We start from the raw sequence: 15,176 nt of genomic DNA on the forward strand, positions 1-15,176 counted from the left end.
GGCCTACCTTTCGGATCATTCCCATGGCTTTTAAACGTTTGGAAATGGTTGATTGATCAACTCCCAAAGTTTTTGCAACCTCTTCTTGCGTTTGAGCCGGATCTTGATCGAGCAATTCCTCCAATTCGGTATCCATGAACTTTGGCGGCGCACCCTCGCGTTCTTCGTCTTCCAAGCCAAAATCACCACTTTTAAAGCGTGCAAACCACTTCTGGCACGTTCGCTCAGCTAGAGCATGCTCACCATAAACTTCCACCAAGATACGATGACTTTCGGTTGCTTTTTTCTTCATATTAAAATAATGAAGAAAAATTCCCCGCAAAAACACATTATTTGGCACGAAATTCGACATTTTCAAGTGTGGTAAAAATATTGTTGTTTACGCTTCAAATAAAAAACTTATACTGACGTTTGTGCCTTACGACAGTAGCTCTCCAATGAATGTTTGGAAATGTGGATCGATGGAATAATAACCAAGTTACGCCATCTGTTGTAAAACCGCACGAACTTATTCATAGTCCTATTAACTTAATACTATGCTAAGCAAACAATTCCTGTTGGGGTGCTACCGTAGGAACCACCCCTGCAAGTACTTGGTGGAAGCTGGTCCACCTCCTAGGCATGTCAGGAGACACATCTGAATAATGTGATCCATCACTACACTCGTTTATGGCCTTCCACTATCCATATAGGCAATAGGAAAGGAAAAGAAAGAATTTACAATAATAATAGGCCTCTTTTATTCGCCATTTCCTCGCTCGATTATCTTAATGAAAAGGTGTATGCGAAAACATTGTATGCGAAAAGGTTCGCCGCTAGCTGGTATGGTAATGTCTCATTCGACTGGTATAACTCACTGTCATACAAAGATGTAATTTAAGGCAGATCTATTCCCACGTTACAAATATATGTTCACCAATTGCGTCATCTATTCGCCACATGCTAACGCTTGGTGAAAAGAAGAGCCCTAATGTTGTTAACCAATACGTTGAGTTTGGTGCATGCAATAGTTAGAAATTAATTAATAATAAATCTGATACTACCGCTTTCTTCGCAAAGTAATTGTTTCACACTGAACGCAGTTAACACATAACCACCTATATAAAAAATTTGGCAGTATAATGGACTTATTCTTAAATTGCTGCTAATACGCCCCTCGAAAATATATTTTAAATTAACACGTATTGTAACTTTTCTTCATTTTTTATAATGTTTACCCTGAAGGTGTTGTCCATCTCCTTCAACGAATGCACCAAATTCTTTTATACGGAGAAGAAACGAAAATTTTTAGCAACTTCAAATTTGTTATTGTTATATTAAAATTTCATGGATTATAAAATTGTGTACTCAAATTTTTTCAAGAAATTCCTATTAAAAATTTTTAAATCATGAAAATTTTGATTTTTGTACAAAGTTTGAAATTTGGATTGTTATGGTCATTGTTGTTATTAAAAAAATAATTGAATTTAAAAAATACATAAGTAAATAAAACTTCTTAATATATGGTGCCCTTATAATAACTTCTACGGATGTATGTCAAATTTATATTTTATGTGCGTTTAATAATTTGACGACCATTTGCATAAGAGGGTTAAATTTCGGATATATAGGGTGTCCCATGTGCAATTTGCTTTTTGAATCAACTATAAAAAAAACTAATCAATATTTTTTCATTTTTATTTCTTTTATTTTGAAGATTGAAAATTGTCATTTATGAATAAAAAATAATATCGTTCAAATGACTGCCACCACTGGCTTTACAATAGGCCATTCGATCAACCTAATTTTTAAGCACATTTTCGATTGTTTGGGCTACAATTTCATGAATGGCAACTTCGATTTCGTGTTTTAAATCATCAATCGTCTCTGGATGGTTCGCATAGCATTTATCCTTAACGGCTCCCCACAAAAAATAGTCCAACGGGCTTAAATCACAACTCCGAGGCGGCCAATTGATATCGGAATTTCGGCTGATTATTCGGTTTTCAAAAACGGTAGCCAAAAATTCGAGTGTAACAACTTTAACGGTGTGACAAGTTGCACCGTCCTGTTGAAACCAAATGTCGTCCATGTCATACTCTTCAATTTTTGGAAACAAAAACTCGTTGAGCATGTCACGGTAACGCTCGCCATTTACTGTAACCGCGGAAGAAGAAGAAGACTCATCACTTTGGAAACAGGTTTTCAATATTTCTCAATTTTGTTCAAGCGTATAGCGTCGCATTTCGTAAATGTCAAACCTTTAAGTAAATTATGAACACTTGACATGTCATTTGTGTTACCATTCTCAAAAAACTATGTGGTTCAAAAAGCAAACCCTATGTGGCCCACCCTGTATATATAAAATATATTAACTATGAAACAAAAATTTTTTTTAATTAAAAAAGGTAGTCGAATACAATAAACAATGATTACATATTTAAAAGGTATTCAATAAATACGATAGCAATTTTTCATTTTATAAATAAAAATGTGTATCTGTAATTTTTTTAAATTAATTCTTGTACTAGTATGTAACCCCCGAAATGCGGGTGGGCTTTTTTCCCACGGAAAGTAAACAGCATATGTGACACTTTTATATATTAAAAGTGATGATTAGAAAAGTGTATATTTTTATTCATATGTAATATGTAAGAACTTATGCATATAACATTTTTAAATTTTTTTCAGTTAAATCAGTAATTTTTTTTTTTAATCACTTCATTATAAACTACATTCAACATCAAGTTTTCGTTATTGCCCATTTGAACTCGTATATTTTCCCAGGATCTAACCCGGCTGAACGCAACATAAAGTTGGCCGTGAGCAAAGCAATCCTCCTTTAAATGAAGCCCCACCCTTGATAATGTTTGCCCCTGGGCCTTATTTATTGTTATGGAGAAGGCTATTATAATGGGAAATTGGCGGCGCTTCAACGTAAAAGGAAGTGTGGTTTCGCTCGGCTGCAAATTTATACGAGGCAATAGAAATCGCCTTCCCTGAGCCTCTCCGCATAACACTTCCTCGTGCAAACAATTCGGATGCATTTGTTTTATGATAAGTCGTGTGCCATTCACCAATCCTTTTGCTGAGCTTAAATTGCGAATCAACATGGTAAATTTCAAATCAATTCATACCAATTATTGCCATCACAACAAAATTTTGAAAAAAATTCGCAGCACCCGTTGGGACTATGTTCATGAATACATATTTATTAGTAAAGAGAACAAAACAAAACAATTATTGAGAATCCAAATGTACATTTATAAGTGCTCTTGTATGTGTCGTAATCCCGCTCACAAAATTAATTTTACTCTTTACATAGACATGCTGTGATCAATATGAAAATGTTAATAACTTTACATACGAATATCTCATTAATAAATGAACCAATTTAATTTTTATGATTTTTTCAAACATACTCGTCAGATCTTTTCTTTTGATATATATTTCATATCTGTACATATTGTAGTTTAGTCAGAATAAGCGCCATGTTTTAAAATAATACTATAGATAGAAGAAGATAATGGAGCAAAGCAAGAATGATAGAAAGAAGATTACGCCCACCAGAGAGTACATGACGTCACGTTTTTCCAAGTTGTGCAGTATTCCCAACCATTTTCTCTTCGCTATAAATTTAGTGCTTTTTTATACCGAAAATACGAAAATTTTGAAGTTTCGTGTTTGTTTCTTTTTTTTATTTTAAAGCTACCGAAACTTTAAGTTAAAAAAAAAAACTGTATTATTATACAAAATAAGGTTAAAAAAGGCCACTCTGAGAAAATTTTAGTGCTAATAAAAATTAGTTGGTTCTTATAAAATTTGATATTTTGAAAATGTGAATTTAATTTTTTGCTCCTTTTAATGTTATGCAAGGCTATTAAATGTCCATCTCTCAACTCTTCTTAACATTGAAAACCTTTTTACACACTTTAAAAAGCGTTTGAATTTACTGAAGGCGAATTAAAACCATAGAGGTGTAATCGTTTCTTCCGGTCCTCAATCCTTAGTGGGACATAGGACAGCATGAGTGGTATTCATAGTTAAAATAAGCAACAAAATACTGAAGTAACGATAACGACATTTTTACAAAAAAGTGCCTTATTTTGTTACATAACCTCAAATATAGCAAAAAAGTCGTTCTCTTAACAAAAGAATTTCTCTAAACAAAAACCTCATAAATTAAATTTTACATAACCATAACACATTTACTTAAAAAACCGCACATTTTAAAGACAATTTGTCACGCATACAAAGTTCTTTAAGTAATTTAATAATAATTTGGAATTTTATTTTTTTTAAATGGGTATTTTAGATCTTTTTTGTATCCAAATTAGGCAACACTGCAGTAGCGAGAGAGAGATTTGACTGCCGAAAGCAGTAGAACACCAACAATCGCGGGCAATGCCACCAGATGTTAAAAAAAAGTAAAGCTAAATAAAACTGAGTGAATTATTTAAATAATTATTAAAAAATGTATATTTTACAAAATTATAAACATTACATTTTAATTAGAACAGGCTAGAAAAATGTCATAAGAAAGAACTAAAAAAAAATTCTAAATCAAGATACGAAAATGGTAATCTGGCCATACTGGAGCTAAAATCACGTAACTCGTTGTAAAATTCGCTAAGAGTAAAGTAACGGAACCACGATAGGCACCATTTCATTGTTCTTTCCATCATGGCAGCAAAGTGCATGTTTTGGCCAAAAACAAATTAAAGAGTTCTTTGCCCATACAATGCTGTGCTCATTAGAAAGACAGCTAAACAAAGCAAACGTACTCATATATATGCGTATATTTGTGTGTCATCCCGCTTTGCATAGACATCGCTGTTATTAGAAAGAGAGCTAAACAAAGCAAACGTACTCATATATATGCGTATATTTGTGTGTCATCCCGCTTTGCATAGACATCGCTGTTATCAATATGAAAATTTTGATAACTTTACTCGCAAATATTTCATGAAGAAATTAACCAATTTTAATTTTTATAATTTTCCGGAAATATGCTCATCAAAACCTTTCTTTTGATATATAATTATTTCATATCTGTACATATTGTAGTTTAGTCAGAATAAGCGCCATGTTTTAAAATAATACTATAGATAAGTTTTCTATTACAACATTCATAAAGATTACCATGAGAATCTAAGAAAAGTTTATTTTCCATGTATTTTAGGACCGCTATCTGGAGCAACTTGAATGACGATAGTGGAAAACGAGTACAACAGGGATGAAGAAGCAAAAACAATTTCACTGTCTTCGCCATAGTTAAATATGAATACGATATTATTGTACTAAATTTTGACACTACTAAAATCTTCAATCAAATTGCAGCAGAAGAATAAATATAGTACGTATGTAAATGTACTTGCGACAATCGGCATTGAAAGCGACTAAGGCAATTCATTTAGAGTACGCTATGTAACTGTATTGGCTATGGGTCGCAGATTGTGTTTATATAAAGTTATGCATCTACAGTTGTACACAAAATAATAGCAGTGGTCTTACACAAAAACAAACAATTTTCAAACCTTTCAATATTTTTTTTAACAAAAACCACAGATATTGTAGTCTCGACACGCTAAGTAGCACCCTGCTAATAGCTTCACACTTTAAATTGTATTTAAACAAATTAAAATATTTCAAACGTTCTTTAGATTTTTTTGAACATTTTTTAAATTTTAAACATGACTGACATGGCTGACACTTTTGGTTTTTGTGAAAAAATTACCACTGTCCATGTATATTCAAACCTCAAACAAATTATGTTCTCTGTAAGTTCGAAATCAATCGACTTCCGAAATATTGCGAGCAAAACAATTATATTAAAAACAATTGTTTCGCGTAATAAAGGGCTTTCGTTTAACTAACCTATACTAAAACTAACTGTTTTCCAATTCTAAAAGATATGTGTAAATGAGATCGTAAATAGTAAATATCTTAAAATTAGTTGCAAACACGTTGCTCATGAAAATAATATTATTAAGTGGTAGTCGAATAATATCAGTTTTTCAGAACCGCTCCACAGAAAAACTGCGATTCATAGAGTTGATAAGATCTTGTCAGCGCTTTAGAATAATACTCTCCCACGTCTCATTTATAATAACTTCAAAAAATCAATAAAGTTGGAAGTTCTTTGCTCTGGCAAACTTATTTTTACTCAACCCTCAGGTTTGCTATAAGGTTCAGGTATCAGGAGACTGAACAGGCCGCGAAATGGCCTCAAATCCATTGGCTCTAAACCAATTTTTTTAATGGAATTTTTCACTAAACATAGCTAACATCTGCACTTATACCTTCTGGTCCATGACTTCTTCAATTAAGTGAATTTCCCAGACTACGTTATATGGAAAGCTTCTTCCTATGCTATGGTTGGCGATTTCCTATTTTAGGTGGATGCTAAACAAACACTAACAAGCGACAAGTATTTTATCGTACACTTTTAATTCAACCGTATATTGAGTCCGTCGTAGAAAAGTTACAAAGTGATCCCTTTATTACGACTACGAAAAATTTGCTATCATAGAATCCACTGAGTTCGAACAAAGTGCTACCAAACCCAATTTTCAATGTTTCAATATTAGCTGTCATTAAGTAAACAAACAAATCTTAGCTTAACAAGTATTTCTTGACCTTTTTTCAGTTGTTTTCCTCTTGCAATAAATTGAGTTATATTGGAAGTGCGAAAATATTATTTCTGAATAAAAAAGACAGCTAAATTTAAGAGTATCTCACATGCTGGGGAAACATTGAGAGATATCTTTGATCGTTTGGAGATGGATGACACTTTATAAGAAAAATTTTTGGTTCCCAAAGTATATAATTGTAGAATTTTTAATTACAGATTTATAACAAATCAGCATTTATGCATTTGTCTGAGGTGGTGAAAGAGGATAGTTCAAAGCAAAGACGTCACAATGCATGAGATTCATAAACTGGTTTCGATGTAAAGATTTTAAGCAATCACATAGCAGCGAAAAAAAAAATTTAGTACAAACATTATGAATATAAATATATATAATTGGCGCCCACACCTTTCTCATCTTGATGTTATTCCACAAATGGAGCTGCCTACAGTTTCAAGCCGACTCCGAAAGGCAGATATTTTTTATGAGGAGCTTTTTCATGGCAGAAATACATTCGGAGGTTTGCCATTGCCTGCCGAGGGGCGACCGCTGTTAGAACAATCTTTTTTTTAATTTTGGTGTTTCACCGAGATTCGAACCTGCGTTCCCTCTGAATTTCGAATGGTAGTCACGTACCAACCCATTCGGCTACGGCGTCTATTAATCTATAGACTTTTTATAAATTGTTAAAATAAAATTGGCTATGCCTTCTGAATTTTAATTTCAAACTTTTCTCCGACAACCAAATCACTTCGTTGCAAATTATTTGATTAAATTCTTCTTAATTGGCGCGATAACCGCTTACGCGATTTTGGCTGAGTTTAACAAAGCACGCCAGTCGTTTCTTTTTCGTGCTAACCGACGCCAATTGGACAAAACAAGTCAAGCCAACTCCTTCTCCTGATCTTTCCAATCGTTTGGTATCAAACGACTCGGAGACGTCCTTCCCAATTCTGACGGCGCTGCTTGTGTTGAGCAACGTCATCTTGCATAGCCGTATTAGTTTTGCGGAGATACCAAATTTCGACATCGCGGTATACAGGGACCTCCTTTTCGTCCAATCAGTTGGTTGACATCGCCTTTCAAATAATACGCTCGCTAGGACCTTATAGGCGATATTTAGAAGACTGATCCCGCGGTAATTGCCACAAATTGCAGGATCACCCTTCTTATTTATTGGGCAGAGCACACTTAAATTCCAATCGACAGGCATGCTTTCATCCGACCATATTTTGTATAGAAACTGATGCATGGACCTTACCAGCTCCTCGCCGCCATGTTTGAATAGCTCAGCCGGCAGTCCGTCGGCGCCCGCGGCTTTGTTGTTCTTTAGCCGCGTTATCACTATTCTCACCTCGTCATGGTCGGGTAGCGGAACGATAATTCCTTCGTTAACGATTGGGGTATCTTCACATTCTCTCTGATGTCCGCAACTATCACTATTTAACGAGAAGTGCTCCCTCCATAACTTAAGTATGCTCTGGATGTCAGTCACCAGATCGCCGTCGTTGTTCTTACTGGAAAACGCCCCGGTCTTGAAACTTTCTATAAGCGTCTGAACTTTCTGGTAGAATTTTCGGGCGTTGTTCCTACTGGACAACATCTCAAGCTCCTAACACTCACGTATTTCGGCCTCTCGTTTCTTCTGTCGGATAATAAGCCTCTCTTTCTTTCTTAGCTCTCTGTAGCGATCCCACTTGGCTCGTGTTGCGCCCGATCGCAGCGTGGCTCTATAGGCAGCATCTTTTCTTTCTGCGGCAGCATGACATTCCGCGTCGTACCAACTTTTTTTTCGGGATATGTTGCTCCATTGCTCGCGCATGCCGGTTTGTTGGGTAGTACTCTCTGAGAGCAAGAGTGAGAGTCGAGTGGCGAATCTTCTGGATGTCTGTTGTGATTGCAGCTTGTCGATGTTGAACATTCTTCGCGTAGTTAGATGTACGCATTTTGCTGCACAGAGGCGTGGGGGTAGTTTGGCTGCAACAAGATTGCGTATATTTCAAATTAATACAAAAACTTTTTGTATTTCTGTTCTTATATTTTCCGACTACTCCGATTTACACCAAGTGACACATATTTATAGCTAGTCAGAGTGGCCTGATATTACATGTAGATTTAGTAAATATGTAATAAATAGATATAGAATGTATGTTACTGTAATTATTCTTACTGTATGTATATATGCAAACAATGAGAGATGCTCATAACATATCAGAAATAAAGTGCAAGTGAGAAAGAATGTGAATGTGAGAATAATGGCAACATGCAAAAATAATAGATAGAATGATATTTACTGCTCGGTACTTTTCGTCGGTAACACTCCCTCGCCCGTAAATAAGTCTGACAACACATGTTTACTTTACTCGGTACCGAAATCTAACACCGCTACTTTTGCAATCGGTCGATGAAGAATGCCTGATTTGGTTTCTACCATCGCGCTCCGAACTTGGCGCCCTTCGCTTTTACCACATCTACAATTCTGCCCTTTGGCCAACAGTTCCTCGGCAGATCGTGGTCTGCAATTACCACGACATCGCCAATACGTAGGGGGCGTTGTTTTGTGAACCACTTGGTACGTCTTGAGATGACCGGTATGTATTCCTTCACCCATCGATGCCAAAAGCGGTCAGCGAATTGTTGGGTCAATTGCCAATGTTGCCGCAGATTAACGGTGTCGCTACATATAGGGTGGTTGGGAGTAAGAGCCTCGTCGTCACAATTTTCCAAAGCAACAAATGTCAGCGGGCGGGCGTTCAGGATAAATTCTACTTCATTCAATGCACTTCGCAAGCTTTCATCGCTGAAACTTGTTGAAGGTAGTATCTCATAAAGCACAGTCTTCACTGATCTCACAAGCCTTTCCCATGCACCACCCTTATGGGAGGGGCGCTTGGTGGATTAAATCTGCATTTTACTCGGTTGAAAGATGAGACGATACCACTCAAGCTGATATTTTTCAGACTCCCGCAAATTATTTTTTCAGCAAACGGCTGCATACGCGCTTTCCCCGGTATCAACAAAGGTGTGAAGTTGAACATCTTCAGCATCTTTCAGCAATAGTGAATAACATCGAGGTATTTCGGCAGCGGTTATTAATGGCATAATGGACTTCCACTGGTTCCATTTGTCTTGGAGCGGGTCGTCCCAGGCGATACCAGATCGCCATACATCTTCCAGCAAGATCTTTAACCCTACGGTGTAGCAACAAACGAAGATCGACATTAAAACTTGGAGTGCTTCTCTTTTCGTTGGTATGATCGATTCGTTAATAACATCGCGACGAAGTCTTCCAAATCTACAAATATATTTAAAATTATCGCTTAAAGGGTCCCAAAACATACCGAGGACTTTCGTGGTTGAACCCTAATTTTTGACGGATTGAACTGACATAGGATCTTCTTTGAGCTGCTCCACGACGAATTTGGAATTTGAAGACCAGCCACGTATATTGAAGCCAGCGGCGCCATGAATTTTTTTTACTTGCTTAGCCAATTCTAACGCAGAATATTCATCATCTTCACAGTCAATAAAGTCATCCACGTAATGGTTCTTCTTTACAGCTTCTACGGCACGAGGAAGTTCATTTTTAAAATGGTCGGCGTTTTTGTCACGTATGTCCGAAGTTTTCCAGGCTTATTGGGATTGCTTACAATGAAAATAGGCAAATACCATGTTTTATCGTTAGAAATAGCAGTCTCAATCGGCGAGAGTTTTTTCGCGTACCCCTTGGAAAGTAGATTATTGATTTGAATTTGAATATTAGATGTTAGCATAAGATCCTTAACAAACTTCCTCTGCAAACACATCAGCCGTTGTAAGACATATACATAGTTATTAGGTAGCAATACACTTGAGGTACGCAACGGTAGCCCAATTTCGTAATGGTTATCACCCTTTTTACAAGTGTTATTTGCAATACTCACAGCTTTGGCATCTTCTTCCGACAGTAGTTGAGTAGGTTCGGATGACTCTAACGTGAAGAATTCTTTTACAGTCTCGTGCAGCTCGTCATATCTTTTTTGACAATCGCCTGTATGTGCATTTAATCGATATTCGGCAGTCTGTCTTGAATTGCACCCCTGCAACGCCCATCGTAAACGGGGTTTTGACGCTATGGGGTGGAACCAGGTTCGCTTTATAATTTTGAGTGGAATTGCCAACCTCCAGTTGTCCGCACCGATAAGCAATGATGGTTTTACGTTGTTATATGATGCAATTGGCAATCCTGCTAGATATGGATATAGCCGCTCCATCGCAGATGCATTGATTGACTGTGCCGGAAGATTGAGAGTGTCAACAGTATGAATATTTTTGAGAGTATATTTCTGCCAATTTGTCACACTCGAAATTTCGATGGCCGTCTTCACAGAATTTTCTTCAACACGCGTCGTGTTACTTGTCCACCACTTACACAGAGGGTCTCGTTCACCTTCCAGGCCTTATTCATCAAATATGCTTTTTTCCATTAGCGTCACAGAAGAGCCTTCATCTAAAAATGCAAATATATGCAGTACTTAATTTTTTGAATAAATGCGAATCGGAACGATTCTGAAGAGTGGCTGCATTTCTTCGTGGCTGCTACTGTGCGTATTTATCTGCACATCTGAAAATTTGTTTGTATTTGTACTTACGGTGATGGGTTTTTCTTGGCTCATTACAGTGATTGTTTTATGTAGGAACGGATAATGTTTTATAGTGCAACCATCTAAACCACATACTTTATTCATAAAACATTGCGTCTATGCGGATTCAAACATTGGCGACAGAGGTTGTTCGCCTTAACTTTCTCCCATTTTCGCTGAAGTGTACATTTTTTAAAAGTGTCGCATTGCATTACCTTATGATTGTTGCTCTTGCAAATCATACGCTGCTTGCTCCTTGGTATGTTGCGAGCTGGTGATGGATGCTGGGTGTTCTCGTCGATAGTATGCGTGTTAACCGTAGCACTACTTTTAGCAGGTGCTAAAGAGACGACAGTACTGGCTGCTTCGGCTAGATTGTACAACCAGTCGCTGAATTGTTTCACCGGAGTCTTTTCATCTTTTGGGTGAACCGCCCACTTCAGCTTTTGGTTGTTGGGGAGCTTGTCAACCAACTCCTGGAAAAGCAGTGGGCTATGTAGGTGCATGTACATTTGGCATCCCTCCATCGTGTCACAAATATTCCTGACACAGAGTGAACATTCAATAAGGCCCTCCAATTTATCCTTGAGTGCAGGCATAGCACGAGCTTTATTCATCGCGCGCTCAAGAATTGGTTCAGATCTACCAAAGCACTTTCTAAGAGTTTTTATGATCTCAGAGACCATGGGCGGCAAAAACAATTTACTTTTTACCATCTCCCGTGCTATGCCTTTAAGGCTCGCTTGTAATCTAATTAAACTCTCCGCATCGGTGTACCCCGCGACCGTGGTGCTGTTATCGAAACTGCTTATAAACAGCGGCCATTCTTCAGGGTCGCCATTAAAGGTTGGGAGCTGCTTAGAATCTTATATTTGCTGTCCAAATATTGTTGTTGCAATTTCATTTCCTCTTCCAACTTTTCGAGCTGAAGGTTTCGATATATTTCGGAATTGAATGGCATCTGCATACCTTGGCCATTTCGTATACCTACTTACTGCACCGACGAGAATATCTTTGGTTGACTGTACGGGATGTCATTTGCAAAGGTGGCGATGCTGCCCGTTGTGAATTGTTTAAGCCCCTACTCTGATTTACACCAAGTGACACATATTTATAGCTAGTCAGAGTTGCCTGATATTACATGTAGATTTAGTAAATATGTAATAAATAGCAATAGAATGTATGTTACTGTAATTATGCTTACTGTATGTACAGGGTTGGCCATATTAAACTGACCCATGTGATTATTAAAAAAATATGGAAAAAGAAACATTTTTTTGTGTTTCATTGTGAAAAACATTTAATTTAGTTCAAGGACATTCGTTTACATCACTTTTTGAATATGATATCGCGCAAGTGGTCGCCCTTAGCTCGTATAGCGTAATGTGCCCGTTTTTCGGCGTTTTCCATAGTTTTGGCCAGCGTCTCGGCCGATATGGCGGCTATTTCCCGTCGGATATTGGCCTTAAGTGCGCCTAGTGTCTTTGGCTTGTTGACGTAAACCTTAGATTTCAAATAGCCCCAAAGAAAAAAGTCCGGTGGCGTCAAATCCGGTGATCGTGGCGGCCAGTCAAAATCGCCGCTTTTTGATATCAAACGGCCAGGGAACAAAGTCTTCAATAAGTTGACGGTGGCTCGTGCTGTGTGTGGTGGTGCGCCATCTTGCTGAAACCAGAAGTGCTCCATACCATTTTCACGAACAATCGGCATCGCTCTTGATTGACGGTCAATGGTTGGTGTTGACCATTTTCAAAGAAGAACGGCCCAATGACCATATCAGCGCAAATGCCACACCAGACTGTAACTTTTTGGTCGTGGAGAGGTACCTCTTCAATAATTTGAGGGTTTTCAGTGGCGTAGAAACGGCAATTTTGCTTCTTTACGGTTCCGTTCAAGGAGAAATGGGCCTCATCACTCATAATGATTTGATGCCAAAAATCCTCATCAGTTTGGGCCATTCGGACGACAAAATTGGCATATTCCAAGCGACGAGGCTTATCGGCCGGCAACAGTTGTTGATTTAGTTGTATTTTGTACGGGAATATCCCCAAATCCAAACGAATGATACGTCGTAGAGTGGTCCGAGGGATGTCCAACTGAGCAGAACGACGATTACCTGACGTTCGCGGCGATGACTCGATACTGGCTCGTACGGCCGCGATATTTTCGTTAGATCGTCTTGGCCGCTTTTTATTTGGACGTCGGGTATTAGCCACAGTGCCGGAAGACAAAAATCTTTTGTGCATTTGCTTCATTGCGTTCTTTGACGGCGCACTTTTCACTTTATTTTTTTTTCTCCACGCACGTTGCGTTTTTACAATCGAGAAGGAATTTTGAATGTACAGCTGAACAATTTCAGCGCGTTCTATTGGGGTGTACTGTTTCGTGGTATAAATCTCCTTCGACTGACGCTTCCAACGCGGTATGTCATTAGCTGATCTGAAATTACAGTAAAAAGTTATAGGGTTACTCAATGGGTCAGTTTAATATGGCCAACCCTGTATATATGCAAACAATGAGAAATGCTGATAACATAACAGAAATAAAGTGCAAGTGAGAAAGAATGCGAATGTGAGAATGAATAATATTAACTGCTCGGGCGTAGTTTTCGTCGGTAACAAAGGTAATGATCCGACTCGATGTTGGGTCCTCGGATCGTTCGTACATCTAAAACACTGGAAGCGTGTCCTCCATCTCCTCCGCTCAGGAGACTGCCAGGTAGCTTGGTGTATCTTTTTATGCTGGAATCTGGTGCTGCAGACTACCATGTTTCGGGTCCCGGCGAAGTCGATCAGCCTCTGTCCGTAAGCGGATGTTTCGTTGTGCAGGCTGAATTTCCCTCCTTGTCCACCCTGGCGTTGAAGTCGCCAAGCACGATTTTTATGTCGTAACGGGGGCAGCGCTCGTAGGAACGTTCCAGGCGCTCAAAGAAGGAATCTTTGGTCGCATCGTCCTTCTCTTCCGTCGTGGCGTGGGCACAAATTAGCGAGATGTAAAAAAATCGCGCTTTTACGCGGATTATTGCGAGACGCTCATCCACCGGAGTGAACGACAGTACTTGGCGACGAAGTCTCTCTCCCACAACAAATCCGACACTGAAATTGCGCTCCTTTACATGGCAGCTCTAGTAGACGTCGCAAGGTCCTATGTTTTTCTTGTCTTGGCCCGTCCATCGCATTCTTGAATGGCAGTGATGTCAGCCTTTACTCTCACGAGGACATCAACCAGCCGGGCAGAATCAAATCGAAGACGCGCCAAAAGACGTGCAAGCAAAGCAACTGTCAACAATTAACTGAACATTCAAAATTGCCGAGCTTGTCGGAATGAGTGAGAGACATGAGTACCAATATATCGCCACAAAAAAATCGAAATTCGAATTTATGTAACCTACGAAAATTCAAAATTCGCGATACTTTCTGAACACACCTTGTATGTCAGTTTATTCTAAAAATTACCAAAATATCGTTGAAAAATATCGAATTACAGCTCATCACACGTAGTATAGCAAAGACGCAAAATATAAGAGGCAACCCTCTTGTTACAGCGCATATTACATTTAACATACACTCCTATTTTCTGTACAACTGTACATGTTCTTATAAGAAATTTGTTAGAATATTATTCTAAATAAAATGCTATAGGAATTACAGGGTGGGCCATATAGCGTTTGCTTTTTGAACCACCTATTTTTTTGAGAGTGGTAACACACATGACATGTCAAATGTGTTCATAATTTACTTAAAGGTTTGACATTTACGAAATGGGACGCTATACGCTTGAACAAAATTGGGAAATATTGAAAACCTATTTCCAAAGTGGTGTCTTCTTCTTCTTTTCTGATGAAGCTCACTTTCACATCGGTGGCTACGTCAATAAACAAAATTGTCGGATTTGGGGCTCAGAAAATCCGCACATTACTGTAAAGAAGCAAATGCATCCAAAA

General features: G+C 38.1%; 1 protein-coding gene across 3 annotated transcripts in view; it reads left to right on the forward strand.

Annotated features, from left to right (window-relative positions):
- The window catches only part of LOC129250012 (probable serine/threonine-protein kinase nek3), a 175,530-nt gene that overhangs the window by 51,097 nt on the left and 109,257 nt on the right, over positions 1 to 15,176 (forward strand). For all 3 annotated transcript variants that reach the window (XM_054889661.1, XM_054889660.1, XM_054889662.1), the window contains exon 2: positions 5,162 to 5,335. The gene's annotated coding sequence lies outside the window, so the exon portion shown is untranslated. The remainder of the gene's footprint in view (positions 1 to 5,161; positions 5,336 to 15,176) is intronic.

The sequence above is a fragment of the Anastrepha obliqua genome, chromosome 6 (genome assembly GCF_027943255.1).
Source record: "Anastrepha obliqua isolate idAnaObli1 chromosome 6, idAnaObli1_1.0, whole genome shotgun sequence".
Classification (NCBI taxonomy): Eukaryota; Metazoa; Arthropoda; class Insecta; order Diptera; family Tephritidae; genus Anastrepha; species Anastrepha obliqua.